This window comes from Notolepis coatsorum (assembly GCF_963971535.1).
Source record: "Notolepis coatsorum genome assembly, chromosome: 5".
Taxonomy (NCBI): Eukaryota; Metazoa; Chordata; class Actinopteri; order Aulopiformes; family Paralepididae; genus Notolepis; species Notolepis coatsorum.
This window is the reverse complement of record NC_140169.1, coordinates 30153046-30177243: the sequence shown is the minus strand read 5'-3', so window position 1 is coordinate 30177243 and position 24198 is coordinate 30153046.

Here is a 24198-nt window from a genome sequence, read left to right as displayed (position 1 = left end):
ATGGCTCACCGAGCTCCCCTCCTGGATCGCACCCTGGTTGTACAGTACTGTGATCACATAATCTGAATATTGAAAAATGTAGCTATACTATAATAATAATAATAATTCATTTATTTTGTATAGTGCTTTTCAAAGACCCAAAGTTGCTGACAATAGGCAAAAAAATAAACAAAGAAACATAGAACCACAGGGAAACGGAGGACAATAAGAAATACACAGGAACATAAACCCACAAGTAACCAGTGATGCCACAGATTACTTGTAAAAGTAATCTGATTACTGATTACTGATTACTCCTTTAAAAAGTAATCTAAGTTACTTTACTGATTACTTGATTATCAGAGTAACTTAGTTACTTTGAAAGTAACTAGGTTACGAAGTCGTCGTCGTTCCCCCAACAGTTTTTTTTAAACGCTTTATTGAAAGTGCATAAATTGTTTTTAACTTGTTTCTCTGCACATAACGTAAATTGTTAAACTAGTGCTTCAGCTTCTGTACCATCAAGTATGGTAAAGCAACAGTCTATGATGCTCACAGCATTAGAGCAGCCAGCCAGTGGTTTTACAAAACCAGTGTATCACATCTAACAAATGCAGGCTGAACTATTCAATTATATCAACTGTAACTATTAAATTGTTTTTATAAATGTCTCTCTATAAACATACAAACATCATAAACATCAGTCTCTCTTTAACATGTAAATTAACTGTAAATCTGGCAAATAAGAGCTTTTGCTCTGCCACCATCAACCCTCCTGTACCTAGTCGAAGCGTCGGCTAGTGTTGTGATTCCAGATGCTTTCAATGCAATTGGATGTGCTGTTTTTAGCGGTAGACAGTATTTTGTTTCCTCCGCCGTGAAGTAGTGACTGAGGCTACGTTTAGACGAGCGTTTTGGGGTGGAATTCTGAACAGAAACCGCAAAAGTCATCTTGCGGTTTCACTTTTAATTTTGCCAAGCGTTTTGGGGTGGAATTCTCAGACGACGGAGCCCTGCTGTCACACGATTGGCGCATATGTCACATGACGTGCTGTGAAGACCCGCCCTACTCTGCCTCTGATTCGCAGACTGTGGATGGGGAATGTGATTGGACAAAAGCAGAGTCACTCACAGACAGAGGTCTTGTATTTAACCCTTTCACTGCCACACCACGTCACTCCCAAAAGAAAAACAGCTCAAAATGTATTTTTGACTGTCGAAAACGAAATAAAATACTGCATTCCGCCTGCATTATGAATTTATGATGAGATAGTAACGAAATAGTAATGCACAGCCACTTGGACAAGTAACTGCAATCAGATTACTGGCTTTTAAAGATTAACACGTTAGATTACTATTTTCGGGGAAAAGTAATCATATTACAATAACGCGTTACTTAGTAACGCGTTACTGGCATCACTGCAAGTAACGGATAACAAATACGGGAGTGAGTAGGGGAGACAGTCAGGAGGAGAGTAAGGGAAAACCAAGGGGGGTGGGGGGGGGGGGCAGGAGAGGAGACAACGTGGGGCAGGGGGAAATGGTGGCGAGTTGGAGGAGGGTGGTTATGGGTAAGGAAGGTTGAATGCTTGGGAGAACAGGTAGGTTTTGAGTCTGTTTGTTTCTTCACTTGTTTTAACTGCAAGTGAAGACGGCAAGTTTGTGGGAGCTCTTTGTTTTACATCTATAACACTGGATCAGTCTTTATTGTCGGCTATATCTACAACACTGGATCAGTCTTTATTGTGGGCTATATCTACAACACTAGATCAGTCTTTATTGTGGGCTATATCTACAACACTAGATCAGTCTTTATTGTGGGATATATGGGATCAGTCTTTTAGTATTCTCACCATGAATGGAGTAGCTGTTGCTTGACACTGTAGTTATCCCAGACACCTGCATCACCTGCCACCATGGGTTCACCTGTGAAGACAAAAGATAATTATGAACTCCCCAATACCAGTGGACCATAACCAAACAGTGATTTGAGCCATGTGGGAGTAAGACGTGATTCTAAATGTTGACACCCACACAACAGCGCAGAATGACTTGTTCACTAAACAGGTCATAAAGTCATAAAGTGTAATCTTGTAAACTAAGATTACAAGTTTGTGCTGGTCCGCTGAATACATGTAGGGGAGAAGAGAGAGCTCTCCTAATGCAGAGGTACAGACCAGAGTTAGTATAGCACAGATATAGGAGTCCAGGGAGAGCTACAGTAGCATCCGTGGGTGTTCTCTGTGCAAAAGAGATCACTTGAGGAAGTTGACGGATGTAGTAACGTTAGTCAGGGACAGGGTCAGAACTACAAGGTTTCGTTTTTTTTATTTATTTGGAATTCTAGAACTCTATAGCTTTCAGCAGAATGTTTAGTTCTCAAAACACACTGTACATCACAATGCATCCATTACTTTATCCACACCCCTAGTGTTAATGTACACAGTGGGTGCAGTGTGACTAACCTGTGCTCAGGTCCACTCCGACCAGCTGGCCAGACACATTGTACTCCGTCTGGAGCTTCACCAGAGTCTCCATAGGGTCATAGCCAGAGTTCTGGGCCAACACCTGGGGTGGTGAGAAAGGGAACGAGGGAAGAGTCATCATGGAATGAATGGAGGCTTTAATGAGGAACAAGAGGAACGAGACAAGTCCCGCCCCCCTCCCGAATGATGAATTGGTGGTGTGTGACAAAATATACTGTAGCATCCATCAACACTTCTTGATTTGTAAGAAGTCTTTGCAGAAGAGCTAAAAGTAAGGACATTCAACATTCAGTATATGAAGGCATTTACAGGAGGGCGGCTATGTGGCGTAGTGGGCAAGGCGCTCGCCACGAATACTGGAGACGCTGGGCTCGCCTGTTCGAGCCCAGCGCTCCACATTGCTTTCAGTTTAGCTGGTCGTCCGTACTAATACACATTGGCCGTATTAGGGGGTGGGAAACTGATGGGTGGGGATCGGGCGCTGTGGACAGCGACTCCTACAGGTCGGTTGGTGCGCCTGCGCAGTAGAATCAGGAAGTGTCGGGGGCAGCGTGAGCCTCCCACGCGTTACTCCTCGCCACTGAGAGATCGCGCTGTGCAGGTGAAAAGATGCGACTGCTGTTACCTCAAGTATCGGAGGGGACTCGTGCTATGTATGACTTAGTCCACATTGCAGCCGGCTTGTGGTAGGCAAGAAACAGCGTTCGTGACAGGGGAGGGTTGAATTGGATGATACGAAATTGGGATGGAAGAAAAAATAGAAAAATGGGAGAAAAGTGGATAAAAAAAAATGAAGGCATTTACAGGATGACTCTTTCCAGCTGTTGAAATGAAAGTCCCAGATTAAAAAGTATATATATACACAGTCACACACGCACAATAAAACATTTTATACATCACTTACAAGCATGACCACTTAGGCCCTGTCCACACGAGGGTTTGGATTTAATATGACCGAAGTTTGAAAAAATAAAACTCCGTCCACACGGTGAACACATGTGAACAACCGTGTATAACTGCGTACTCACGGCAGAGCTGGGAACCCAGTAACCGATACATTTAGTACAATGCCAAAACAGTAGGCGGCGATGTTGTTCAGACATGAAGGCCATTTCAACCAATCAGAAAAGGCTGTACGCTCACTAAACTTCCTGTTGGGTCACGATCTGCCATTAATTCACTGAAGAAGAAGAAGTAAACTTCCTGTTTAGAAGCACAGCTGGACTGGATCATTTTGCCAACGGAACATATTATTTTCAGCAAAGAAAGAAACTGCAATAAACAAACGGATACATTCACTGTGTTCTGCCTCTCATTTTGTTGATGAAACAAAACACAATTTACCACCAAGAGCGGATAGTTTAGTCTCACAAAAGACCGCCGGTGTTGTTAGCTACATGCTAATGTGAATGGCTATATCCATGTATAGTATATAGCTTAAATGCTAACGTAATGTGGTAACGTTACCGATATGAAATGGATGTAAACGTTATTTAACACATTGCAGAATGGGTACAATACAATACGGCTCAATACAAACAATTGTTAAGGGGATGCAGTCTGGACTGGGTTCCTTATAACAATAACTTGACAACACATGAGTTTAGTTTAGCTGCAGCTACATGTTTACTCTCAGCGTCAGGTCAGGAATGCGACAAGACATCAGTCGATCACAACACTCTTCAACACAGACGATACGTTTCGAACAAAAGTTTGTTACAATCATTTTCATATAACGCTACTTGGGACTGCTGTAAACACTGGTGTAGTTGGCTCTGCTATAATCTCTCTACCCCGCGGTCTGCCGTGAACATGGGAAATAATTGCGACAGCTCTGCTGTAAACACTGGGAATAACCTCGGTTGCTATGCCCACACGCAACTGCAAAACCGCACAACTTCACCCTGGCCACCGGTTTCAAAGACCGCGGTTGCAGTGTAGCAAATCCCCGGTTGTGTGTGGCCGAACAGTGCAACTGCGCACATACAATCATGGTTATATTAAAACCAGCGTTCGTGTGGACGGGGCCTTAGTACCGGTAGATCTTGACTGTCTTGGGAGAGAGAGAGAGAGAGAGAGAGAGAAGGCATTACAGGATGACTTTTTGAAATGATGTCCCAGATTAAAAAGTATATATTATATATACACAGTCACACACACAATAAAAAAATTTATACATCACTTACGACCACTTGAAGTAGTTGTTCTTGAGCTGTCTTCTGCGTTCATCTCATTGATGAGATCCAGCACTGTAACAGTATTTGCAACAATGAAATTATATATTTTATTACAACTCTATCAGCTGAGTAACAATATTCATCAAAGTGTTGCGTGTTACAGTGTAGGTTAGTTTATTAGTGCATGACAGTAAGGTTAGCATACTTTTCACACTATAAGCCCCACCTGAATGATAGCCAGTTAGCAGCTCCGGGTACAGTAGTTAGCAATGTTAGCTCTCATAACGTTAGCCAGTTTGCAGCTCCGGGTACAGTAGTTAGCAACGTTAGCTCTCATAATGTTAGCCAGTTAGCAGCTCCGGGTACAGTAGGTACAACGTTAGCTCTCATAACGTTAGCCAGTTAGCAGCTCCGGGTACAGTAGGTACCAACGTTAGCTCTCATAACGTTAGCCAGTTTGCAGCTCCGGGTACAGTAGTTAGCAACGTTAGCTCTCATAACGTTAGCCAGTTAGCAGCTCCGGGTACAGTAGGTACCAACGTTAGCTCTCATAACGTTAGCCAGTTAGCAGCTTCGGGTACAGTAGGTACCAACGTTAGCTCTCATAACGTTAGCCAGTTTGCAGCTCCGGGTACAGTAGGTACCAACGTTAGCTCTCATAACGTTAGCCAGTTTGCAGCTCCGGGTACAGTAGGTACCAACGTTAGCTCTCATAACGTTAGCCAGTTTACAGATCCCGCCAGTTTCATAATATCGAGCTAATAACGTTACAGTAGTCACTGAAAACACAGACTAAACAGCACTCATTTATATCAGCGGCACACATTACTTATAAATAATAAAATATATGTGTTGCACAATTACCTGAGGAGAAGATGCAACAGTTGGTCACGACGTGGTGCAGGCTCTGTCTGTAACGCGCTTCAATTCAAATTTCAAACCGGGATCCCCCACAATGCAACGCATCAGTGTTGCCAGATTTGAGAGTCTGCCTTCATCTGACAAACCTTTGATAATAATGGGCGGTTCGGATATTGTTAATCCGATCTGGCAACCATGCTCTTCCTTGTTTCTCCGCACAGACTGACCACGGTTTTGATTGATTGAAAACTTTGTTAACAGATTGCAGAATGGGTACAATACAGTACAGCTCAATACATACAATTGTTAAGGGCATGCAGACCAGAGAAAGACTTTCGTCTTGTTTACATCAGGGTCCCCCATTTTCAATTCATCATAACATGACATGTGACATACAGATAGACACTTCTATACATTTATGACATACCAGATTTGCAAATACAGTAGGGCCTACTGTTTGTGATACAAAAAGAGTCTAGAAAAGAGAGTATATACATTTGACGTAGAACCGTACATTATAGGTGGGGTGGGGGGGGTAGGTTGGGTAGGAGGGGTGGGGGGGACACTGTACAACTGCACAAGCACAACTGTACATTGGAATATTGACAAAACCATGTTTGGTACTTTACTGTACATTGGAGGGGGTTGGGTTAGGACATTTACAGGGGCCAGTTTCGAATTGCAGTCTCCCGTAGGTGTTCTTTGAGAGTGGTTTTGAAAGTGGGTAGTGATTCACATTCCTTTACATCTTTGGGTAGGGCGTTCCACATTGATGTGGCATAATTGCGAAATGTGTTTAGTCCCTGTTTGAGCCGAATCTGGGTTTAACATGATTTGTGGAGCTCCCATGGTGTTGTGGTCGTGGTATTCACTGACCTTTGGGAAGTATTTTGACATGTACACATATACCTTGGTCATGTATGTATCTTGTAGACAGGCCCATTGCAAGTTGTTGTACTCTGTCGTCTACTCTAAGCCATCCTAGGTTGTCACGTGGGCAGGGGCGAGGTGGGTTCTAGGAGTAAGGTCAAGCAGTAGTCTGACCAGTTTGTTTTGAGATGTTTGTGTAGCAGGGTGGATTATCCCTACTTTATGAGATGTACACTGTCACCAGGTAGGGGGGAACGCAGCAGATCTGAGTCCAACTGAATCCCCGACTTTAGTGCAGGAGTGGAGCTTTAGCAGAGGGAGTGGATGGGGCCTATGATTTACTAACCTAGGTGTAGTGCGCTGGTCCAGCTTTAACAAATTATCTCTGTATCTTTTCAATGTAAATAATAAAGTAACCTCACAAAGATACTAATCTAATTATCTTTAAAGATAAGATAAAATAAGATAAGATAAGATATTCCTTTATTAATCCCCTTGGGGAAATTCCAGCAACACACACATACAGCTCATCGTCTCATTAATAATAATAACAACATCACAATCATTAAATTTTTTACAGTAACAACGGCACAGCATAAATTCAAACAGACATGTACATTTGTTGACACATGTCATCTACAGAATGCCAGAGACGCCATATGCGATAGTCAGGCTGCATCAACAACAGAGTAGTTAAACAAAGTGTCATCGCACCAGGTGGGGGAGGGAGGGAGGGATGGACAGGCGGGGTCGGGAGACAGTCTTAGGATCCACTCCTACAGCGCACATACGTGGCAGCCGTCCAGAAACAGTTCTTACGGCGCTCGGCGTAAACACGGGAGGGGAGGAGGTCTGGGTGGGGGTTGTGGGTGGGGGGGGGGGAGTGCCGAGCAGATCTGGAGGGGGAGGTGAGGTGTTGGGAAGGGAAACGCCGCATTCCAGTTGTTATCTTGTCTGACTCCCTTAACCGAGGCCACGAGACAGGCGGGCAGACCTTGGCATTCCACAGTTCCACACCAGACTTGAGAGTGTGGGGGGGGAGGGGGGGGGGGGTGCAGAAGAAGACAATGACCCCTAAAAGCACTGTTCTTGACTCAAATTCGATCCGTCGCGCTCTTAATGTCCTGCGTGACCCCCAGCAGGACTTGACCTCTCAATTGTTCGTCAGATGAATGGACAGCGAGCCTTTTAACAAGTTCCATGTGGGTTCTAACAAGTTCCATGTGGGAGACTTCCAGTCTGGCCACAGCTGTCAGGCAGCGGTCCACACGGTTATCATCCTTTTGTTTGTCTCTTTTCCCAATTATTCTTGTACAAATCCAGATCCAGATTGCGATCGCTCCCAAGCCGATCAGTAGGATTGTGATGATGTACACATCTTCAACATCCTCAATTTCAAGAGAAAACATGCATATTGATCGCCATTTATTCCAACTGTCAATCGCAAAGCCTGCTTGATATGTCCCGATTGGACACAGCGGGTCAGCTGCGTTTTTCTTCCTTGAAGAGAAAATTCAATCAATTGCTGCAAATGACCAGCTTACTAGTTGACCCATTGTAGTTGAGTAGGGAGCCAAGTCTGTTGAAGAGTAGAATCCACGCCGTCAGGGAGGCAGTTAGAGCCAGCGATAGGAATGACCTTGGAGGTCTAGGGAGAGGAAAGAAATATGCGACTGCTCTCGGCAAGAGGGAGGGAGGAGCACTATGTTGAGCTGCTGGTTAAAGGCATTAACCACAGTATTGTTATGTTAGCTACTGAGCTGCAAAGGCCTTAACCACAGTATTACATTAGCCAATAAGCTGCTGGTTAAAGGCATTAACCACAGTATTGTTATGTTAGCTACGTTGAGCTGCTAGTTAACGGCCTTAACCACAGTATTACATTAGCTAATGAGCTGCTGGTTAAAGGCCTTAACCACGTATTGTTGGAGACTCGTGTGACTTGGAGACTCGTGTGACTTGGAGACTTGTGTGACTTGGAGACTTGTGTGACTTGTGTGACTTGGAGACTCGTGTGACTTGTGTGAGTTGGAGACTCGTGTGACTTGGAGACTCGTGTGACTCTTGTGACTTGGAGACTCGTGTGACTTGGAGACTTGTGTGACTTGGAGACTCATGTGACTTGGAGACTTGTGTGACTTGTGTGACTTGGAGACTTGTGTGACTTGGAGACTCGTGTGACTTGGAGACTCATGTGACTTGGAGACTTGTGTGACTTGGAGACTCGTGTGACTTGTGTGACTTGGAGACTCGTGTGACTTGTGTGACTCGTGTGACTCTTGTGACTTGGAGACTCGTGTGACTTGGAGACTTGTGTGACTTGGAGACTTGTGTGACTTGGAGACTCGTGTGACTTGGAGACTCATGTGACTTGGAGACTTGTGTGACTTGGAGACTCGTGTGACTCGATCTTGTGACTTGGAGACTCGTGTGACTTGGAGACTTGTGTGACTTGGAGACTCGTGTGACTTGTGTGACTTGGAGACTTGTGTGACTTGGAGACTTGTGTGACTTGGAGACTCGTGTGACTTGTGTGACTTGGAGACTCGTGTGACTTGTGTGACTTGGAGACTCGTGTGACTTGGAGACTTGTGTGACTCTTGTGACTTGGAGACTTGTGTGACTTGGAGACTCATGTGACTTGGAGACTCGTGTGACTTGTGTGACTTGGAGACTCGTGTGACTTGGAGACTCGTGTGACTCTTGTGACTTGGAGACTCGTGTGACTTGGAGACTTGTGTGACTTGGAGACTCGTGTGACTTGGAGACTCGTGTGACTTGTGTGACTTGGAGACTCGTGTGACTTGTGTGACTTGGAGACTCGTGTGACTTGGAGACTTGTGTGACTTGGAGACTCGTGTGACTCTTGTGACTTGGAGACTCGTGTGACTTGGAGACTTGTGTGACTTGGAGACTCGTGTGACTCTTGTGACTTGGAGACTCGTGTGACTTGGAGACTTGTGTGACTTGGAGACTCATGTGACTTGGAGACTTGTGTGACTTGGAGACTTGTGTGACTTGGAGACTCGTGTGACTTGGAGACTCATGTGACTTGGAGACTTGTGTGACTTGGAGACTCGTGTGACTTGTGTGACTTGGAGACTTGTGTGACTTGTGTGACTTGGAGACTCGTGTGACTTGGAGACTCATGTGACTCTTGTGACTTGGAGACTCGTGTGACTTGGAGACTTGTGTGACTTGGAGACTCATGTGACTTGGAGACTTGTGTGACTTGGAGACTTGTGTGACTTGGAGACTCGTGTGACTTGGAGACTCATGTGACTTGGAGACTTGTGTGACTTGGAGACTCGTGTGACTTGATCTTGTGACTTGGAGACTCGTGTGACTTGGAGACTTGTGTGACTTGGAGACTCATGTGACTTGTGTGACTTGGAGACTCGTGTGACTTGGAGACTTGTGTGACTTGGAGACTTGTGTGACTTGTGTGACTTGGAGACTCGTGTGACTTGTGTGACTTGGAGACTCGTCTGACTTGGAGACTTGTGTGACTCTTGTGACTTGGAGACTTGTGTGACTTGGAGACTTGTGTGACTTGGAGACTCGTGTGACTTGGAGACTCGTGTGACTTGTGTGACTTGGAGACCCCCAGCAGGACTTGACCTCTCAATTGTTCGTCAGATGAATGGACAGCGAGCCTTTTAACAAGTTCCATGTGGGTTCTAACAAGTTCCATGTGGGAGACTTCCAGTCTGGCCACAGCTGTCAGGCAGCGGTCCACACGGTTATCATCCTTTTGTTCATCTCTTTTCCCAATTATTCTTGTACAAATCCAGATCCAGATTGCGATCGCTCCCAAGCCGATCAGTAGGATTGTGATGATGTACACATCTTCAACATCCTCAATTTCAAGAGAAAACATGCATATTGATCGCCATTTATTCCAACTGTCAATCGCAAAGCCTGCTTGATATGTCCCGATTGGACACAGCGGGTCAGCTGCGTTTTGCTTCCTTGAAGAGAAAATTCAATCAATTGCTGCAAATGACCAGCTTACTAGTTGACCCATTGTAGTTGAGTAGGGAGCCAAGTCTGTTGAAGAGTAGAATCCACGCCGTCAGGGAGGCAGTTAGAGCCAGCGATAGGAATGACCTTGGAGGTCTAGGGAGAGGAAAGAAATATGCGACTGCTCTCGGCAAGAGGGAGGGAGGAGCACTATGTTGAGCTGCTGGTTAAAGACATTAACCACAGTATTGTTATGTTAGCTACTGAGCTGCAAAGGCCTTAACCACAGTATTACATTAGCCAATAAGCTGCTGGTTAAAGGCATTAACCACAGTATTGTTATGTTAGCTACGTTGAGCTGCTAGTTAACGGCCTTAACCACAGTATTACATTAGCTAATGAGCTGCTGGTTAAAGGCCTTAACCACGTATTGTTGGAGACTCGTGTGACTTGGAGACTCGTGTGACTTGGAGACTCGTGTGACTTGGAGACTTGTGTGACTTGGAGACTCGTGTGACTTGTGTGACTTGGAGACTCGTGTGACTTGTGTGAGTTGGAGACTCGTGTGACTTGGAGACTCGTGTGACTCTTGTGACTTGGAGACTCGTGTGACTTGGAGACTTGTGTGACTTGGAGACTCATGTGACTTGGAGACTTGTGTGACTTGTGTGACTTGGAGACTTGTGTGACTTGGAGACTCGTGTGACTTGGAGACTCATGTGACTTGGAGACTTGTGTGACTTGGAGACTCGTGTGACTTGTGTGACTTGGAGACTCGTGTGACTTGTGTGACTTGGAGACTCGTGTGACTTGGAGACTCGTGTGACTCTTGTGACTTGGAGACTCGTGTGACTTGGAGACTTGTGTGACTTGGAGACTTGTGTGACTTGGAGACTCGTGTGACTTGGAGACTCATGTGACTTGGAGACTTGTGTGACTTGGAGACTCGTGTGACTCGATCTTGTGACTTGGAGACTCGTGTGACTTGGAGACTTGTGTGACTTGGAGACTCGTGTGACTTGTGTGACTTGGAGACTTGTGTGACTTGGAGTTTTGTGTGACTTGGAGACTCGTGTGACTTGTGTGACTTGGAGACTCGTGTGACTTGTGTGACTTGGAGACTCGTGTGACTTGGAGACTTGTGTGACTCTTGTGACTTGGAGACTTGTGTGACTTGGAGACTCATGTGACTTGGAGACTCGTGTGACTTGTGTGACTTGGAGACTCGTGTGACTTGGAGACTCGTGTGACTCTTGTGACTTGGAGACTCGTGTGACTTGGAGACTCGTGTGACTTGTGTGACTTGGAGACTCGTGTGACTTGTGTGACTTGGAGACTCGTGTGACTTGGAGACTTGTGTGACTTGGAGACTCGTGTGACTCTTGTGACTTGGAGACTCGTGTGACTTGGAGACTTGTGTGACTTGGAGACTCGTGTGACTCTTGTGACTTGGAGACTCGTGTGACTTGGAGACTTGTGTGACTTGGAGACTCATGTGACTTGGAGACTTGTGTGACTTGTGTGACTTGGAGACTTGTGTGACTTGGAGACTCGTGTGACTTGGAGACTCATGTGACTTGGAGACTTGTGTGACTTGGAGACTTGTGTGACTTGTGTGACTTGGAGACTTGTGTGACTTGTGTGACTTGGAGACTTGTGTGACTTGGAGACTCATGTGACTCTTGTGACTTGGAGACTTGTGTGACTTGGAGACTTGTGTGACTTGGAGACTCATGTGACTTGGAGACTTGTGTGACTTGGAGACTTGTGTGACTTGGAGACTCGTGTGACTTGGAGACTCATGTGACTTGGAGACTTGTGTGACTTGGAGACTCGTGTGACTCGATCTTGTGACTTGGAGACTCGTGTGACTTGGAGACTTGTGTGACTTGGAGACTCGTGTGACTTGTGTGACTTGGAGACTCGTGTGACTTGGAGACTTGTGTGACTTGGAGACTTGTGTGACTTGTGTGACTTGGAGACTCGTGTGACTTGTGTGACTTGGAGACTCGTCTGACTTGGAGACTTGTGTGACTCTTGTGACTTGGAGACTTGTGTGACTTGGAGACTTGTGTGACTTGGAGACTCGTGTGACTTGGAGACTCGTGTGACTTGTGTGACTTGGAGACCCCCAGCAGGACTTGACCTCTCAATTGTTCGTCAGATGAATGGACAGCGAGCCTTTTAACAAGTTCCATGTGGGTTCTAACAAGTTCCATGTGGGAGACTTCCAGTCTGGCCACAGCTGTCAGGCAGCGGTCCACACGGTTATCATCCTTTTGTTCATCTCTTTTCCCAATTATTCTTGTACAAATCCAGATCCAGATTGCGATCGCTCCCAAGCCGATCAGTAGGATTGTGATGATGTACACATCTTCAACATCCTCAATTTCAAGAGAAAACAGGCATATTGATCGCCATTTATTCCAACTGTCAATCGCAAAGCCTGCTTGATATGTCCCGATTGGACACAGCGGGTCAGCTGCGTTTTGCTTCCTTGAAGAGAAAATTCGATCAATTGCTGCAAATGACCAGCTTACTAGTTGACCCATTGTAGTTGAGTAGGGAGCCAAGTCTGTTGAAGAGTAGAATCCATGCCGTCAGGGAGGCAGTTAGAGCCGGCGATAGGAATGACCTTGGAGGTCTAGGGAGAGGAAAGAAATATGCGACTGCTCTCGGCAAGAGGGAGGGAGGAGCACTATGTTGAGCTGCTGGTTAAAGGCATTAACCACAGTATTGTTATGTTAGCTACTGAGCTGCAAAGGCCTTAACCACAGTATTACATTAGCCAATAAGCTGCTGGTTAAAGGCATTAACCACAGTATTGTTATGTTAGCTACGTTGAGCTGCTAGTTAACGGCCTTAACCACAGTATTACATTAGCTAATGAGCTGCTGGTTAAAGGCATTAACCACAGTATTGTTATGTTAGCTACTGAGCTGCTGGTTAAAGGCCTTAACCACGTATTGTTGGAGACTCGTGTGACTTGGAGACTCGTGTGACTTGGAGACTTGTGTGACTTGGAGACTTGTGTGACTTGGAGACTCGTGTGACTTGTGTGACTTGGAGACTCATGTGACTTGCGTGACTTGGAGACTCGAGTGACTTGGAGACTCGTGTGACTCTTGTGACTTGGAGACTCGTGTGACTTGGAGACTTGTGTGACTTGGAGACTCATGTGACTTGGAGACTTGTGTGACTTGTGTGACTTGGAGACTTGTGTGACTTGGAGACTCGTGTGACTTGGAGACTCATGTGACTTGGAGACTTGTGTGACTTGGAGACTCGTGTGACTTGTGTGACTTGGAGACTCGTGTGACTTGTGTGACTTGGAGACTCGTGTGACTTGGAGACTCGTGTGACTCTTGTGACTTGGAGACTCGTGTGACTGGGAGACTTGTGTGACTTGGAGACTCATGTGACTTGGATACTTGTGTGACTTGGAGACTTGTGTGACTTGGAGACTCGTGTGACTTGGAGACTCATGTGACTTGGAGACTTGTGTGACTTGGAGACTCGTGTGACTCGATCTTGTGACTTGGAGACTTGTGTGACTTGGATACTTGTGTGACTTGGAGACTCGTGTGACTTGTGTGACTTGGAGACTCGTGTGACTTGGAGACTTGTGTGACTTGGAGACTCGTGTGACTTGTGTGACTTGGAGACTCGTGTGACTTATGTGACTTGGAGACTCGTGTGACTTGGAGACTTGTGTGACTCTTGTGACTTGGAGACTTGTGTGACTTGGAGACTTGTGCGACTTGGAGACTTGTGTGACTTGGAGACTCGTGTGACTTGTGTGACTTGGAGACTCGTGTGACTTGGAGACTCGTGTGACTCTTGTGACTTGGAGACTCGTGTGACTTGGAGACTTGTGTGACTTGGAGACTCGTGTGACTTGGAGACTCGTGTGACTTGTGTGACTTGGAGACTCGTGTGACTTGGAGACTCGTGTGACTCTTGTGACTTGGAGACTCGTGTGACTTGGAGACTTGTATGACTTGGAGACTCGTGTGACTTGGAGACTCGTGTGACTTGGAGACTCATGTGACTTGGAGACTTGTGTGACTTGGAGACTCGTGTGACTCGATCTTGTGACTTGGAGACTTGTGTGACTTGGATACTTGTGTGACTTGGAGACTCGTGTGACTTGTGTGACTTGGAGACTCGTGTGACTTGGAGACTTGTGTGACTTGGAGACTCGTGTGACTTGTGTGACTTGGAGACTCGTGTGACTTATGTGACTTGGAGACTCGTGTGACTTGGAGACTTGTGTGACTCTTGTGACTTGGAGACTTGTGTGACTTGGAGACTTGTGCGACTTGGAGACTTGTGTGACTTGGAGACTCGTGTGACTTGTGTGACTTGGAGACTCGTGTGACTTGGAGACTCGTGTGACTCTTGTGACTTGGAGACTCGTGTGACTTGGAGACTTGTGTGACTTGGAGACTCGTGTGACTTGGAGACTCGTGTGACTTGTGTGACTTGGAGACTCGTGTGACTTGGAGACTCGTGTGACTCTTGTGACTTGGAGACTCGTGTGACTTGGAGACTTGTGTGACTTGGAGACTTGTGTGACTTGTGTGACTTGGAGACTCGTGTGACTTGGAGACTTTTGTGACTTGGAGACTCGTGTGACTTGTGTGACTTGGAGACTCGTGTGACTTGGAGACTTGTGTGACTCGGAGACTCGTGTGACTTGTGTGACTTGGAGACTCATGTGACTTGTGTGACTTGGAGACTCGTGTGACTTGGAGACTTGTGTGACTTGGAGACTCGTGTGACTCTTGTGACTTGGAGACTTGTGTGACTTGGAGACTCGTGTGACTTGGAGACTCGTGTGACTCTTGTGACTTGGAGACTCGTGTGACTTGGAGACTTGTGTGACTTGGAGACTCATGTGACTTGGAGACTTGTGTGACTTGTGTGACTTGGAGACTTGTGTGACTTGGAGACTCGTGTGACTTGGAGACTCATGTGACTTGGAGACTTGTGTGACTTGGAGACTCGTGTGACTTGTGTGACTTGGAGACTCGTGTGACTTGTGTGACTTGGAGACTTGTGTGACTTGGAGACTCATGTGACTCTTGTGACTTGGAGACTCGTGTGACTTGGAGACTTGTGTGACTTGGAGACTCATGTGACTTGGAGACTTGTGTGACTTGGAGACTTGTGTGACTTGGAGACTCGTGTGACTTGGAGACTCATGTGACTTGGAGACTTGTGTGACTTGGAGACTCGTGTGACTTGTGTGACTTGGAGACTTGTGTGACTTGTGTGACTTGGAGACTTGTGTGACTTGGAGACTTGTGTGACTTGGAGACTCGTGTGACTCTTGTGACTTGGAGACTCGTGTGACTTGGAGACTTGTGTGACTTGGAGACTTGTGTGACTTGGATACTTCTGTGACTTGGAGACTCGTGTGACTTGTGTGACTGGGAGACGTGGTAAATACACAGGTCACAACATGTTTACAGGAACGTTTGGGAGTTGTATTTTGATTGTATATTTCCTGACTGTAGGCTAGCTAAGCTGCATGTTAGCCTAGCACAATTAATGGAAGCGGACATGACTGGGTAGCCTTCGGGAGAGGTGTTAGTTGGACAATGCCTAGGCTAACCAGTCATGCCCGCTTCCATTCATTGTGCTAAGCTAGGCTATCATTGTGCTAAGACTGAGCGAATTTTCCAAAATGTTGGCGTGTTCCTTTAAACTGTATAAAGTTAGCTGTATAAAGTTGTCTATAAAACACTTAATATTTCATTAGATGATATGTGTACTTATATAAGCAGATAATTTTCTGCAGAAATGTTGTGCCTCTAATTTAATGTGTTTCAGATGTACTCACAGTGCTACATGCATTGTATGGGATGCATGACTTTCATGTTCAGTTTTACTGTAAAAGGTAATGTACAATTAGCAATTCTGTATATTGGGCTAAACCTTTCTGAAGCAGAGACTTAGTTAGTAGCTCCCCTGTTAGCCTCTTTAGAGGGTACTACATGGTACCACAGAGTACTACTTGGTACTGCATGGCATTACAGGGTACTACACGGCTTACATAGCTCTACATGGCACTACATGGAACTACAAGGCACTACAGGGTACTACAGGATACTACGGGGTACTACATGGCACTATGGGGTACTATAGGGTACTACATGGCACTACGGGGTACTACATGGCACTACAGGGTACTACATGTCTGCTCCTTTGCAGCACCACAAACATCTAACTCTTCCCCCCCCCCCCCCCCCCTCTCCCCCCCCCCCCCCCCCCTCCCTCCCCCTTCTCTCTGAGTACCCGTCTCCTGGCGCTGACCAAGGTGATGGATGCCTCGGGGTCTTGGCCAAGCTTGTAGTGACTGCTCTACATGCACCTCCGAGGCATTGGATCAGTTATTCACCGCCGTCTGTCCGTGGTCCTGTCAACTGATTAACAGACTGTTAACAGATTAACAGTCAACGCGGTTTCATTGCTGGGTTAAGTACTTCTATTCTATTCACATAATACGCTTACTTCATATATCTACTCCATTCACCTATATGCCTACCACTTGTATCTATTGCTATGTCCGCCTACTACAATCTCATGAGCTGTCTAACGCCTGTCCCGTCTCCCTGTCTTCCTATAACTTGCTGTCCTGGAGTGTTGACCGGAGTGTTGGACGTCCCGTGACGAAGGCCGGGAGATTGCGACCCCCTCTGCGTGCCCCCCTGTCTTCGGAGGTCTCGTAGTGGTGACCGGAGTGCCGGATGTCCCGCGATGATGTCGGGGAGTTCGCAACCCTCTCTGCGCCACCCCCCTTCCCCCTGTCTCCGGCTGTCCCTGAGCAACGACCGGAGTGTTGAATGTCCCGTGACTAAGACGGGGAGGACGTGACCCTCTTGCGCCGCCCCTGTGCCTCAAATAGATCCGCTATCAACTCTATCTTTAATCTTTCAAAATGTTCAGTTGCTATCGCTATTAGCTCTATCTTTAATTTTTCAAAATGTACAGTTGCTATTGCATGCACTCATCTGTGTTTCACCACACACATGAGTGCATGCTTACCAACTGTCCGTCTGCAACACTACTATCACCGACATCTAAGAAGGGAGATCCCCCCCTTGAACGGCCCTTCTAAGGTTTCTCTCCTCCACATTGCCTGTGGAGCTTTTTTTCCCTATTGTTAGGTTTTAGTGAGTTTTTCCTTACCTTCGCGTGGGGTATGTCTGGGAGTGCTTGCATTCTTTCATTTATTTGCATTCATCTAAAAAATTTTTGGACCCTATGGTGTTCTTGTTCTGTTCTTGACTTATTGTTATGTTGTCTTCTTGACTTGTTTAAAGAAGACCTGTACGGCCCATGGGGACATTAACGTGTGTTGTCGGGCCCTATAAATAAATTTGATTTGATTTAGCTCCCATGTTAGCTCCCCTGTTAGCTCCCCTGTTAGCCTCTTTAGCTCCCCTGTTAGCTCCCCTGTTAGCCTCTTTAGCTGCGGCTGTTAGCTCCCCTGTTAGCTCCCCTGTTAGCTTCTTTAGCTCCCCTGTTAGCCTCTTTAGCTGCGGCTGTTAGCTCCCCTGTTAGCCTCTTTAGCTCCCCTGTTAGCTCCCCTGTTAGCCGAATCTGGGTTTAACATGATTTGTGGAGCTCCCTGTGTTGTGGTCGTGGTATTCACTGACCTTTGGGAAGTATTTTGACATGTACACCGGGTACCTTGGTCGTGTAGTGTATCTTGTAGACCAGGCCCATTGCAAGTTGCTGTATCTGTCATCTACTAGCCATCCTAGGTTGTCAAAGTGGGCAGGGGTGAGGTGGGTTCTAGGAGTAAGGTCAAGCAGTAGTCTGACCAGTTTTTTTTAGATGTTTGTGTAGCATGGTGGATTCCCTACTTTATGAGAGTAGATGTACACTGTCACCAGGTAGGGGGGAACGCAGCAGATCTGAGTCCAACTGAATCCCCGACTTTAGTGCAGGAGTGGAGCTTTAGCAGAGGGAGTGGATGGGGCCTAGGATTTACTAACCTAGGTGTAGTGCACTGGTCCAGCTTTAACAAATGATCTCTGTATCTTTTCAATGTAAATAATAAATCCGTAACCTCACAAATATACTAATCTAATTATCTTTAAAGTGCACTATGCAGTGAGCTGCTGGTTAAAGGCATAAACCACAGTATTGTTATGTTAGCTACTGAGCTGCGGTTAAAGGCCTTAACCACAGTATTGTTATGTTAGCTACTGAGCTGCTGATTAAAGGCCTTAACTACAGTGTTGTTATGTTAGCTACTGAGCTGCTGCAGGCCTTAACCACAGTATTGTTATGTTAGCTATGAGCTGCTAACTATAGTTAAAGGCCATAACCACAGTATTACATATACTCTTGTTAGCTTTATGAGGCTACATCAACACGCTCCTATGAGTGCAGCTATAATGTTAGCTTTATGAGGCTACATCAACAGGCTCCTATGAGTGCAGCTAATGTTAGCTTTATGAGGCTCTGCCCCCCCCCTCCACTCCTCTAACACCCACCTCGCTCTGCCCCCCCCTCCACTCCTCTAACATTTTATTTATTCATTTTATTATTATTATTTTATTTGTTGCCATTAAAATAATAGGCAAGCATAGGGCTAACACATTGCCGGGCCAGAGCCGGTTTATCTTTGGCAAGCTGAGTCGGCTCTGGCACGGCAACCATTACCGGGCCAGAGCCGGCTCATCGTTGGCGTGCCGTGCCGGACATGTGCCGAGTGTGCCGACCGGTAGCCGGAATCGGGCAGAGTATGCTGGCCACCTGGGACAGAGGTGTTTAGCAGGCTGTGACGTACAGGCGTGGAGACAGAGGTGTTTAGCAGGCTGTGACGTACAGGCGTGGAGACAGAGGTGTTTAGCAGACTGTGACGTACAGGCGTAGAGACAGAGGTGTTTAGCAGGCTGTGACGTACAGGCGTGGAGACAGGTGTTTAGCAGGCTGTGACGTACAGGCGTGGAGACAGAGGTGTTTAGCAGGCTGTGATGTACAGGCATGGAGACAGAGGTGTTTAGTAGGCTGTGACGTACAGGCGTGGAGACAGAGGTGTTTAGCAGGCTGTGACGTACAGGCGTGGAGACAGAGGTGTTTAGCAGGCTGTGACGTACAGGCGTGGAGACAGAGGTGTTTAGCAGGCTGTGACGTACAGGCGTGGAGACAGAGGTGTTTAGCAGGCTGTGACATACCATGAATGATGTGGGCGTGTGCGAGGTGGTGCACAGAACGGACACACACTGACTGTCACTAGACCATAAATTTGGCTTAAGACAAATATGCGATCTGCAATGTTATCAGGAAACAAAATCTGGACTGGATCCAAGAGCTGCCGGCTGACTTTATGGATCATACATTTTTTGATTATATATTAGATTAGATTTAGATTATTGGATTATTAGATTATATCTTGCATATATTTAGCATTTTAGCATTTTCTTTTTCTTTTTTTATTATATATTAGATTCGATTTTGATTATTAGATTATATATTGTAACTATATTTATGGTAGGGCAAATACAACTGAGAGGGCATACATACCCTCATCTCACACCTTGTTGCCAATATGCGCATGTCCAGAGTTAATTATATTGTATATTGTTTACAGTGCCTTTTTATTTGTACTTATCCACTGTACTATAATTCTGTGACCTGTACCTGTATGTCTTCTACTACCTCCCATCCCCCCTCCCCATGCTGCTATGATGCCTGAATTTCCCCAACAGGTTCAATAAAGGAATATCTTATCTTATCTTATCATCACTACTGCTGCTCACTACTACTGCTCCTCACTACTGCTGTTCACTACTGCTGCTCACTACTGCTGCTGCTCACTACTGCTGCTCACTATGGCTGCTGCTCACTACTGCTGCTCACTACTACTGCTGCTCACTACTGCTGCTCACTACTACTGCTGCTCACTACTGCTGCTCACTACTACTGCTGCTCACTACTACTGCTCCTCACTACTGCTGTGCACTACTGCTGCTCACTACTACTGCTGCTGCTCACTACTGCTGCTCACTACTACTGCTGCTCACTACTGCTGCTGCTCACTACTGCTGCTCACTACTACTGCTGCTGCTCACTACTGCTGCTGCTCACTACTGCTGCTGCTCACTACTGCTGCTGCTCACTACTACTGCTGCTCACTACTACTGCTGCTCACTACTGCTGCTCACTACTACTGCTGCTCACTACTGCTGCTGCTCACTACTGCTGCTGCTCACTACTACTGCTGCTCACTACTGCTGCTGCTCACTACTGATCCTCACTACTGCTGCTCACTACTGCTGCTCACTACTGCTGCTCACTACTGCTCCTCACTACTGATGCTCACTACTGCTGCTCACTATGGCTTCTGCTCACTACTGCTGCTGCTCACTACTGCTGCTCACTACTGCTGCTGCTCACTACTGCTGCTCACTACGGCTGCTACTCACTACTGCTGCTGCTCACTACTGCTGCTCACTACTACTGCTGCTCACTACTGATCCTCACTACTGCTGCTGCTCACTACTGATCCTCACTACTGCTGCTGCTCACTACTGCTGCTGCTCACTACTGCTGCTGCTCACTACTGCTGCTCACTACTGCTGCTGCTCACTACTGCTGCTCACTACTACTGATGCTCACTACTGCTGCTCACTACTGCTGCTGCTCACTACTGCTGCTCACTACTTCTGCTCACTACTTCTGCTGCTCACTACTGCTGCTGCTCACTACTGCTGCTCACTACTGCTGCTGCTCACTACTGCTGCTCACTACTGTTGCTGCTCACTACTGCTGCTCACTACTGCTGCTGCTCAGTACTGCTGCTCACTACTGCTGCTCACTACTACTGCTGTTCACTACTACTGCTCCTCACTACTACTGCTGCTCACTACTGCTGCTCACTACTGCTGCTACTCACTACTGCTGCTGCTCACTACTGCTGCTCACTACTGCTGCTGCTCACTATGGCTGCTGGTCACTACTGCTGCCCACTACTGCTGCTGCTCACTACTGCTGCTCACTACTGCTGCTGCTCACTACTGCTGCTGCTCACTACTGCTGCTCACTACTACTGCTGTTCACTACTGCTGCCCACTACTGCTGCTGCTCACTACTACTGCTGTTCACTACTGCTGCTCACTACTACTGCTACTCACTACTGCTGCTCACTACTGCTGATCACTAATGCTGCTCACTACTACTGCTGTTCTCTACTGCTGCTCACTACTGCTGCTCACTACTACTGCTGTTCACTACTGCTGCTCACTACTGCTGCTCACTACTGCTGCTCACTGCTGCTGCTCACTACTGCTGCTCACTACTACTGCTGTTCACTACTGCTGCTCACTACTGCTGCTGCTCACTACTGCTGTTCACTACTGCTGCTGCTCACTACTGCTGCTCACTACTGCTGCTGCTCACTACTGCTGCTGCTCACTACTGCTGCTCACTACTGCTGCCCACTACTGCTGCTCACTACTGCTCCTCACTACTGCTGCTGCTCACTACTGCTGCTCACTACTACTGCTGTTCACTACTGCTGCTCACTACTGCTGCTGCCCACTACTGCTGCTGCTCACTACTGCTGCTCACTACTACTGCTGCTCACTACTACTGCTGCTCACTACTGCTCCTCACTACGGCTGCTCACTACGGCTGCTGCTCACTACTGCTGCTCACTAATGCTGCTCACTACTACTGCTGTTCACTACTGCTGCTCACTACTGCTGCTCACTGCTGCTGTTCACTACTGCTGCTGTTCACTACTGCTGCTCACTAATGCTGCTGTTCACTACTGCTGCTCACTAATGCTGCTCACTGCTGCTGTTCACTACTGCTGTTCACTACTGCGGCTCACTAATGCTGCTGTTCACTACTGCTGCTCACTACTGCTGCTCACTGCTGCTGCTCACTACTACTGCTGCTCACAATTGCTGCTGCTCACTACTGCTGCTCACTACTGCTGCTCACTACTGCTGCTCACTACTGCTCCTCACTACTGATCCTCACTACTGATCCTCACTACTGCTGCTCACTACTACTGCTCACTACTGCTGCTCACTACTGCTGCTCACTACTGATCCTCACTACTGCTGCTCACTACTACTGCTCACTACTGATCCTCACTACTGATCCTCACTACTGCTGCTGCTCACTACTGCTGCTCACTACTGCTGCTCACTACTGATCCTCACTACTGCTGATCACTACTGCTGCTCACTACTGCTGCTCACTATGGCTGCTGCTCACTACTGCTGTTCACTACTGCTGCTCACTACTGATCCTCACTACTGCTGCTGCTCACTACGGCTGCTCACTACTACTGCTGCTCACTACTGCTGCTCACTACTGCTGCTGCTCACTACTGCTGCTCACTACTACTGCTCACTACTGCTCCTCACTACTGCTGTTCACTACTGCTCCTCACTACTGCTGCTCACTACTGCTCCTCACTACTGCTGCTCCTCACTACTGCTGCTCACTACTGCTCCTCACTACTGCTGCTCACTACTGCTCCTCTATTCTGCTCCTCTCTTCTGCTCCTCTCTTCTCCTCCTCTCTTCTGCTCCTCACTTCTGCTCCTCTCTTCTGCTCCTCTCTTCTTCTCCTCTCTTCTGCTCCTCTCTTCTTCTCCTCTCTTCTCCACCTTTCTTCTCCTCCTCTCTTCTGCTCCTCTCTTCTCCTCCTCTCTTCTTCTCCTCTCTTCTGCTCCTCTCTTCTTCTCCTCTCTTCTGCTCCTCTCTTCTGCTCCTCTCTTCTGCTCCTCTCTTCTTCTCCTCTCTTCTGCTCCTCTCTCCTCCTCCTCTCTTCTCCTCCTCTCTTCTTCTCCTCTCTTCTGCTCCTCTCTCCTCCTCCTCTCTTCTCCTCCTCTCTTCTTCTCCTCCTCTCTTCTGCTCCTCTCTTCTTCTCCTCTCTTCTGCTCCTCTCTTCTGCTCCTCTCTTCTTCTCATCTCTTCTTTTCTTCTCTTCTGCTCCTCTCTTCTGCTCCCCACACTTTGAAGCTTCACGGACTAACAACCAATTGACTGTAAGCCAGGATTAACAATATACAAGAAATACAAAAAAGAAAAAACGAATTAAATTTAATTAATAGCATAATCAATCAAAACGGACAAAAGAAATCAAGTAACAAAGTGTTTATGACCATCTAACAGGAAGTTTTAAACTGTGTGAGTCAATATTTCTATTGTTATTAGTCTATTTCATGCTCATTTTATGTCTAGTTGTACTGCTGTGAAGCACTTTCGGCTGCAATTCTTGTATGAACGGTGCTATACAAATAAAGTGTATTTGTATTATTTATTATTATTATTATTATTATTATTATTATTATAACTGTGATAACAGATCAGTCAGTTCGATCCACATTCCTCAACCCCCCCCCCCCCCCCCTCGACAGGGACTATTGCAACCCAACCGGTGGGAAACATGACTAAAGTGGGATGTAATGCAGATGGTGTGAAGATAGCAGTCAACCCCCCCCCCCCCCCCCCGCCCTGACATTGGTCTACATGACTTTACTCTGCCTCAGTGTCACAGATCAGATCTGTGTTGTGGTCCCTGTCTCTCTGTCCCGGGCCAGCCCGGGCAGGCTGCTGGCTCGAACAGCCCTAAACACAGGTCTAATAGCTGGGCGGTGACACTGATGGCCTGTAATCAACACTGTACACAACCAGCCCACACGGCTCAGCCCCGGCCATTACCGCTGGGATGTGATCAGCCGAGGACAGATAGAAAAAGAGAGACGAGGTGATGGAGGGGAAAGGGCTGGAACCCCCAAGTCAGAAGGCATTCGTTATCCAGATGACACGGCCCTAAATCCTGGAAACCCTAGGAAGGAAACCTGATCAATCATATCCCTG